The sequence below is a fragment of the Pinus tabuliformis genome, chromosome X, assembly GCF_031772625.1.
Source record: "Pinus tabuliformis cultivar Carrire ecotype Pingquan chromosome X, CPIR1, whole genome shotgun sequence".
NCBI lineage: Eukaryota > Viridiplantae > Streptophyta > Pinopsida > Pinales > Pinaceae > Pinus > Pinus tabuliformis.
This window is the reverse complement of record NC_142308.1, coordinates 1,494,891,722-1,494,898,426: the sequence shown is the minus strand read 5'-3', so window position 1 is coordinate 1,494,898,426 and position 6,705 is coordinate 1,494,891,722. Positions and strand designations below refer to the sequence as shown.

The following is a 6,705-nucleotide window of genomic DNA, read 5'->3' as shown; positions in this document are numbered from 1 at the left end:
TAGGTCACATACACTGCATAGTGACTCAACCACCACCTCCTCAGGGCTACATTAACACAAACAATCAGGAGGGGTCTCCCAACACAAAGAGAACCACCACAACCCTCTAATTGCTAAAAACCCACCCCGCGACACCCAGGGTTCATAAGCATACACTCCCCGGGACTGGTTCTAAACCAATTCACAACTTCCAAAGGGTGGGGTATATAATTGAGACCAAACCAACCCACACCCAAAATTCAAGCGAAAGAAAAACTTTGAAAACCAAAGACCAAAGAGAAAAAACTCACTAGAAATCTGCTAAGAGCGCTGAAGTCTTTCTATTAATGGCTACACATGAACCATACCAGCAAAATGCCTTCCCGCATTAGAGCAAACTAGTAACAATGTAGAATCTAGTGAACTCTTGCTCGGTGATCCCAAATTGTGTAAATAGACTTTCCAACAAGACCATGTTGTAGTCCCCACCGACCAACTAAAAACACATACACAAAATTCACCAGAAGAATGGACATGCATAGGTTGGCAGCCTGTGCATACTCTACATTGTTATCACCACCCACATAATTGCCCATAATTTGATACCACAAGCAACGAAACCAAACCGCCACCCAACTTTCGTACCAAATAACACTCATCTTAAAACTTCGACACCTCTAATGACCACGGTTGTTGCCATCTACCCTCCACCTTCTTATTGTCATATATGAAGGTCACATCCACCCCTGACCGCATAATTTCGAACCATGTTCTTGTACTTCCATCCAAATAATTTTTAATTTAAATTATTTCTCTATATAAAATTAATATATAATTATATATTTATATTTAATAATAAAATACTTTTTTATTATAACATAAAATAAATTACACATTACATAATATAAACAATATTATTTTTACGTACATTTCTCAAAACCTTTACACTTTTAACATGATTATGAAACGTGACTTTACGTACATTTCTCAAAACCTTTACACTTTTAACATGCTTATGAAACGTGACTTTACACTTTTAAACCCTAACTTTACAATTTTAAGATTCTTATCGAACCCTAACTTCAATTGGGTTTTACAATATTAACATTCCTATCGAACCCTAGCTCTAATTAGGTTTTATATGCACATGATAGGGCGAGCACTTTCACGCTGTGGTAGTGTTGGAGGTGGAGGAAGAGAGGAAGTATAGGGTTTCTCAACGTCTGGCGTGCGATGGTTCGTTTACCAATAAACCATCTGCCTCAGACGATAACCGCATCTTCTCTCGTTTGCATAGAATGCCCATCTCTCTGGAGAAGCCGAAATCGGATGAGCGGAAACTTATTTGAGCAGCTGCCGCTGTTCATGTGGGTATTTTCTGTATATTTCAGATGTCGATTCGAAATGGCGTGAAGATGAACTCGACCTCTTCTATCCCTAATCAGGATTAGCTCTTCCAGAAGATGATCAATGATCTATTTTTTATTTTTTATTTGGTCCTCTTGTTTATTTATGGTGAGACGCCACTGGTTGATCGGGAGGGGAGGAAGCGAACGTGTTATTGTCGTCGGGACCTCGGTGGTTGATGATCGCTTTGGCTGTTCAAAACCCCCGGGTTCAGGACAACAAAAATACCTTCGCCTTTGGTTACGGGGATTTGGGAAAACTTGACTCTCAAATACAACAAGCTATTGCAACAGCCTCTGTTCTTCTGGTATTTTCTTACCCCTTTTCATTAATAGCTCTAGATCCTTACTAATCCAGATCTGCTAAGAAATTATCGATACTAGCATGGAGCCTTATTATCCCAGATCTATCGTGAACTGAGAGGTGTCCATTTTTCTTAGCACTCCTTGCAGTTTGCTCTGTTTGATCCTGCTAAAGCTTAAAAAAAATGAAAGTTGAAATAAACTATGTTAGCATGTAAGTCAATGATAATGTGGATCTATGCAAAACTGGTTGTTTTAATAGTTTATTTTCTTTCTAATATATTCTGTAGCTATTTCAAAACTAATTGTTCTCTATATGGTGTAATACAAAGAAAAAAACACATACTCAGGCATCTTCTCCATCCCAGGGTGTGGAACAACACACTCTTTCTTTATGCAGAAGGCATTGCTCAGTGTTTTAGTTAAAAATCTATTTCCAAATATAAAAGTTTTGTAATGTGTAGAAAAAAGGCATCGAGCCATTGGATCTGAACACATAGTTACAGCTGGTTTGAGTGGAAAACTAGAAGATTTGAAAATACAATAAAATTGCGGCAACAACACGGCAGGAAGGCCAAGGTTGTGGGTATTGTGTGTTTTTGTTTGGGACGAGGGATAACACTTAAAAGAATTCTTCAACTGCAAGAGATCATATTACTAATCAAAGCGATTTTTGTGTTTAATCTAAGGGAATATGCAGCTAAGAACATTTTAATATTATTAAATGGCAAATTTTACAAGGATTTGACTGGAATGCATCGGTGAATGTATATAGCCTTGATGAAGGCATGACGATGTTCAGATGTCATCCAATCAGGCTTTCAGAAGTTTAGATGATGTGGATCGTGGTGAACTGCTGCCTGCATAAATTTCATAGAGGGATATCCTTGTTTTTGGTAGCTCGATTTTAGTTAAATCTTGCAATAAGGAGATACTTACCATCTCAGGAATCAGAACATTCCATTTATGAGCTAACTGGTATCAATACCGAACATTCTGAAGGCTTTTTTATCTGTTGCACGGCTTCCGCCAGCCTCTTTATGTAGTGATTTGAAGTACTCACTAGATGTTTTTACATGCCAGTGATGGGTTGCCCCCAGTATCTCCGAGTACGTTAAGCGCTATTTTAAATAATACATGATTTGGGCTACTGGAAAAACCAATAGCTGCAAAATACTGAACACTTTCCACCCACACAAAGCATAATCAAAATTATCTATGGGAGTCTTGATGAAGAGCGGAAAGAATGTGTAATGTTTATTGTGAAGATGGGTGAGGTGCGAGGGGTGGTGAAAGTCATGGATACTCTTGGAGGAAATCTATATTCAAACCCATGAAAGACACGTTTAGATGATATTACTCAGAAATGTAATCTGAACAATATTGATGTGAAAATAACTTATAAAGTACGAGAAAAAGGGAGAGAAATATATATTCTTCACTCTGAATTCCTTCTCTTCCTCTATGGGATGAATGTTTAGGGGCATGCTGCTTGCGAAGAATAGGTTTAAAGATCTTGTTATATCTAGCCGGGAGAAGGGGAAAGGGGTACATGAAAAGGCATCCATGTGAGAAATTTAACAATGACTTTTTGTTCCGTGTCATTTTTGTTTGGTATGCTTCAGCCTTAGCTTTTTTCACGAATTCATTTTGTCTCATAGTTTAAACAGATTTTACAGGGTGCGGTTAGACACTTGTAATGTAGCTCAGAAATTCAAAAGACATGCTCTTTTCTATTACTCGATGGACGGCCATACATAGGGGATATGATAAAATCTGCCCACAAGTCTTTTGAGTTGAATATGGTGGTAATTTTGTGACCATTTGAAATTTCAATTGTGATTTTTTTTTCATTAATGATAATATAATTTCGCAGCTTCTAGTTGCTCAAAAAGATAGGATTAGGATCTATGTATATTTTTAGACGTTGCCTGCTTCTGCATAGGAGAAGACGGGGATAAGGCCATAAAAATATTTGATGGATGTGACTGTGAAGGATGTCAAAGCAAGTGTCTTACAGAGGTCAACAATAAAAGCTGTGAAGGATTGCATCAGAGACACGGCAAAGGTTTGGAAAAAAACATTGGTGGCTTATGTGCCCCAAACTGACAACTTTTGGATATGTATTCCACCATTCATTTGTAAATGTGTGAAGCTCTAAATATTCGTTGTGTTCTATAATTTATTCAGATTCGCGTCTTTCAGGTCATATAATTTTAAACTCTGCAAAGATGTCAACTTTGTTTGTGACAGTTTTTAAATGATAATTTAGGTGCATGGAGTCATATAGTTCATGGCTCTCCTGAAAAAGTTGTCGATATATTGCAGAGTTTAAGAAATTTTGGAGTTTTAGGCTGGAGAAGCATATTGGAAACAAAATAGTAGAAAAGTGAAAATGAGATTGGTGGCTCCTGTGCCCCAAACTGACAACTTTTGGATATATATTCCACCATTCATTTGTAAATGTGTGAAGCTCTAAATTTTACGTTGTGTTCTCTAATTTATTCACATTCGTGTCTTTCAGGTCATATAATTTTAAACTCTGCAAAGATGTCAAACTTTCTTTTTGACAGTTTTTAAATGATAATTTAGGTGCATGGAGTTATATAGTTCATGGCTCTCCTGAAAAAGTTGTCGATATTTTACATAGAGTTTAAGAAATTTTGGAGTTTTAAGCTGGAGAAGCATATTGGAAATAAAATGTTTTGTTTGTATGTTTTTTATGTCTAATTTTTGTAACTCAGGGCAGGTATTTCTAAATAGTCATATATAATATTTAGAAGGTATTTCTAAATAGTTATATGTAATATTTTGAATATATTGCAGCACCTCAAAATTAGGAATTTGTAAATATTTATATATAACATGTAACATTAAAAAATGTATTCCAGGAATCTCTACTGTTGAGAGAGTTGATTGGTCTTGCCTTTGACATGGCAAGCTTAATTCTTATATTGCCAAAAGAAGTCTTTTATCTCTACTCTGAGAAACTTTCGATTACAGACAAGCATGATGTCATTGCCAGGTTGCTTCGGAAACATAACAAACCTGGATTGTATTAACTTATCCAAGTTTGGGGAAGCTGCCTTGTTGCTTTTTTGAGTTTGTTGGAAATGCTGCTCCTTTTTTCGCATATTGAACTAACTAGTCGAAAGCAATTTTCACTCTGCTTCAATTTCAAATATTTACCTTTGCCTAACTGGCTTGGACCTTCGAAACAGTGGACAACGTTGATAATACATTATACAACAACAGAGTATATACCAGTGGTTGTCATAGGCTCAAGCAATTTTTAAATTTATAATGTTTTCTAGATGAAGTGCCATTTGCCAGCGTGGACATGGAGGAAACTAGGCGATAGCTGACCTGAGAGGGGGCAGATCGAAGTACTCTTCCATGCTTGGACTTACAACACTTGAACGAAAGAGGACAGCAATAAATAAATTATCCTGAAAGTGTGTGGTCCAACTTTAAACATTTCAACATTAAGGATTGTGTTGGACTGATGGGAGGTTGCAAAGCTTGAGTGGAAAACGTCCCTTACTCTAAAAGACTAGAGGAGCTGTGATATGTTCAAAAGCTTATTAAAGCTTTGAAGGAGTTTGGCTATCTCTTGAATATTTGTGGACTGCTTGGTAAAATAAAATCTCAAATTAGTAAGACGTTCCCTGCCCCCACCCCACCCACCCCCCCCCCCCCCCCCCCCAAAAAAAATGATTTTTTTTTTATAAATGGAAGGTGTTCTAGCAATTTACAGGTAAATGAAATAATCACGTGACTCAAGCAATGATTTCTTGCATTGCATTTCAGTAATTATTGTCAAATTTCATGCCGAGAAAGGAACTTTTAATTGGAATTTGTTCTCATTCTATATATTATAAATGTTAGAATTGTGACAATAATTAATAAAACTATGAAATCTGAAGTTCAAGTAAATATTTGGTGCTAAGTTATATATATATATATATATGTAGTTTTTGGTTGTATTCTTTTTTCAGTAGTGAAATACCATGATTCCCTAACACTGTCATGGTTTTACCATGTAAATTTTGTGTTGTCTATGTGCTTCCATGTCTTTAATTCATTCAGGGTCGAAAATAATACCAACAAGTGATATCAAAGCCAAGGCTTAAGGAAGGGTTGAGGTTTGTTTGTGCTGTGGAGGTTATTGTTTGTGCCACAAAGGTTATTTGATTGAGCCAAGGGCGTGTAAGGAGTTTTGTTTAGTGATTTGTGAATTCACAAGTAGAAGGAAGGAACTATTTCCCAAATGTAGAAGAAAACCCTAACTATTGAGCAATGATTGAATTCACACGTAGGAGCTATTGCCCAAATGTAGAAGAAAACCCTAGCTATTGAGCGGTGATTGGGTTGATTGCATTATGTGGAGGAAATGGGTCGAGCATAGTTGTTTGTTGTGTGGTACAATCCTGATACTATTGCATGGAGCGAATTTTATCAACATACAAAGCAATCTTCTAGAAATTGATTAAGGTCAAGTAGCATGTTGTTAGTGGGCTGGTTGGAAGCACTAATGTTACATTATGATTTTCATTGACTGTGAGCTGCTACTTCAACTCATCCAACTGCCAATAAAGAGCATCATTTTTGTCCTCTTGGTAGGGTAAGCTTGCTTTGATTGTTTGAATCTCATTGAGGAGGGAAATAGAGGTTAACACTTGTTAGTGAAGTTTGCACTTGATGACCATGTTGTCCAGTTGAAGAGCTTCTAAGTATTAGGTGCACTGTCCATAGATACCATTAACCACTACAGTTGAAGCTTTAACTCTCTTGGTAGACATTATATGATGACAAGGGATGAGGAGTCAGATGTTTGCAAGGATAGGGAGCAGGTGGTTTGGAAGATTAGTGGTAGGGTGACAATGAGAAGTAGCGGGGGAAATTAATGGCCACAAACTTATAAAGATCAAACGCAAAGTGTACCAACGCAATACTTCACAATGTCCGGAAAGCCCCAATGAGAGAGACCAAAGAACAGAGAAGGATTTTCATCGCA

At 36.9% G+C, this 6,705-nt stretch overlaps 1 long non-coding RNA gene across 2 annotated transcripts; it reads left to right on the top strand.

Moving 5' to 3' along the window:
- Positions 1-1,042: 1,042 nt before the first annotated feature.
- Positions 1,043-4,128, top strand: LOC149145686 (uncharacterized). 2 transcript variants are annotated; one of them, XR_016264973.1, is made up of 2 exons: positions 1,043-3,496; positions 3,685-4,128. It is a non-coding gene; the product is annotated as an uncharacterized LOC149145686 (long non-coding RNA). The 2 variants fall into 2 exon arrangements; XR_016264972.1 differs by having other exon boundaries at positions 3,634-4,128.
- Positions 4,129-6,705: the final 2,577 nt, after the last annotated feature.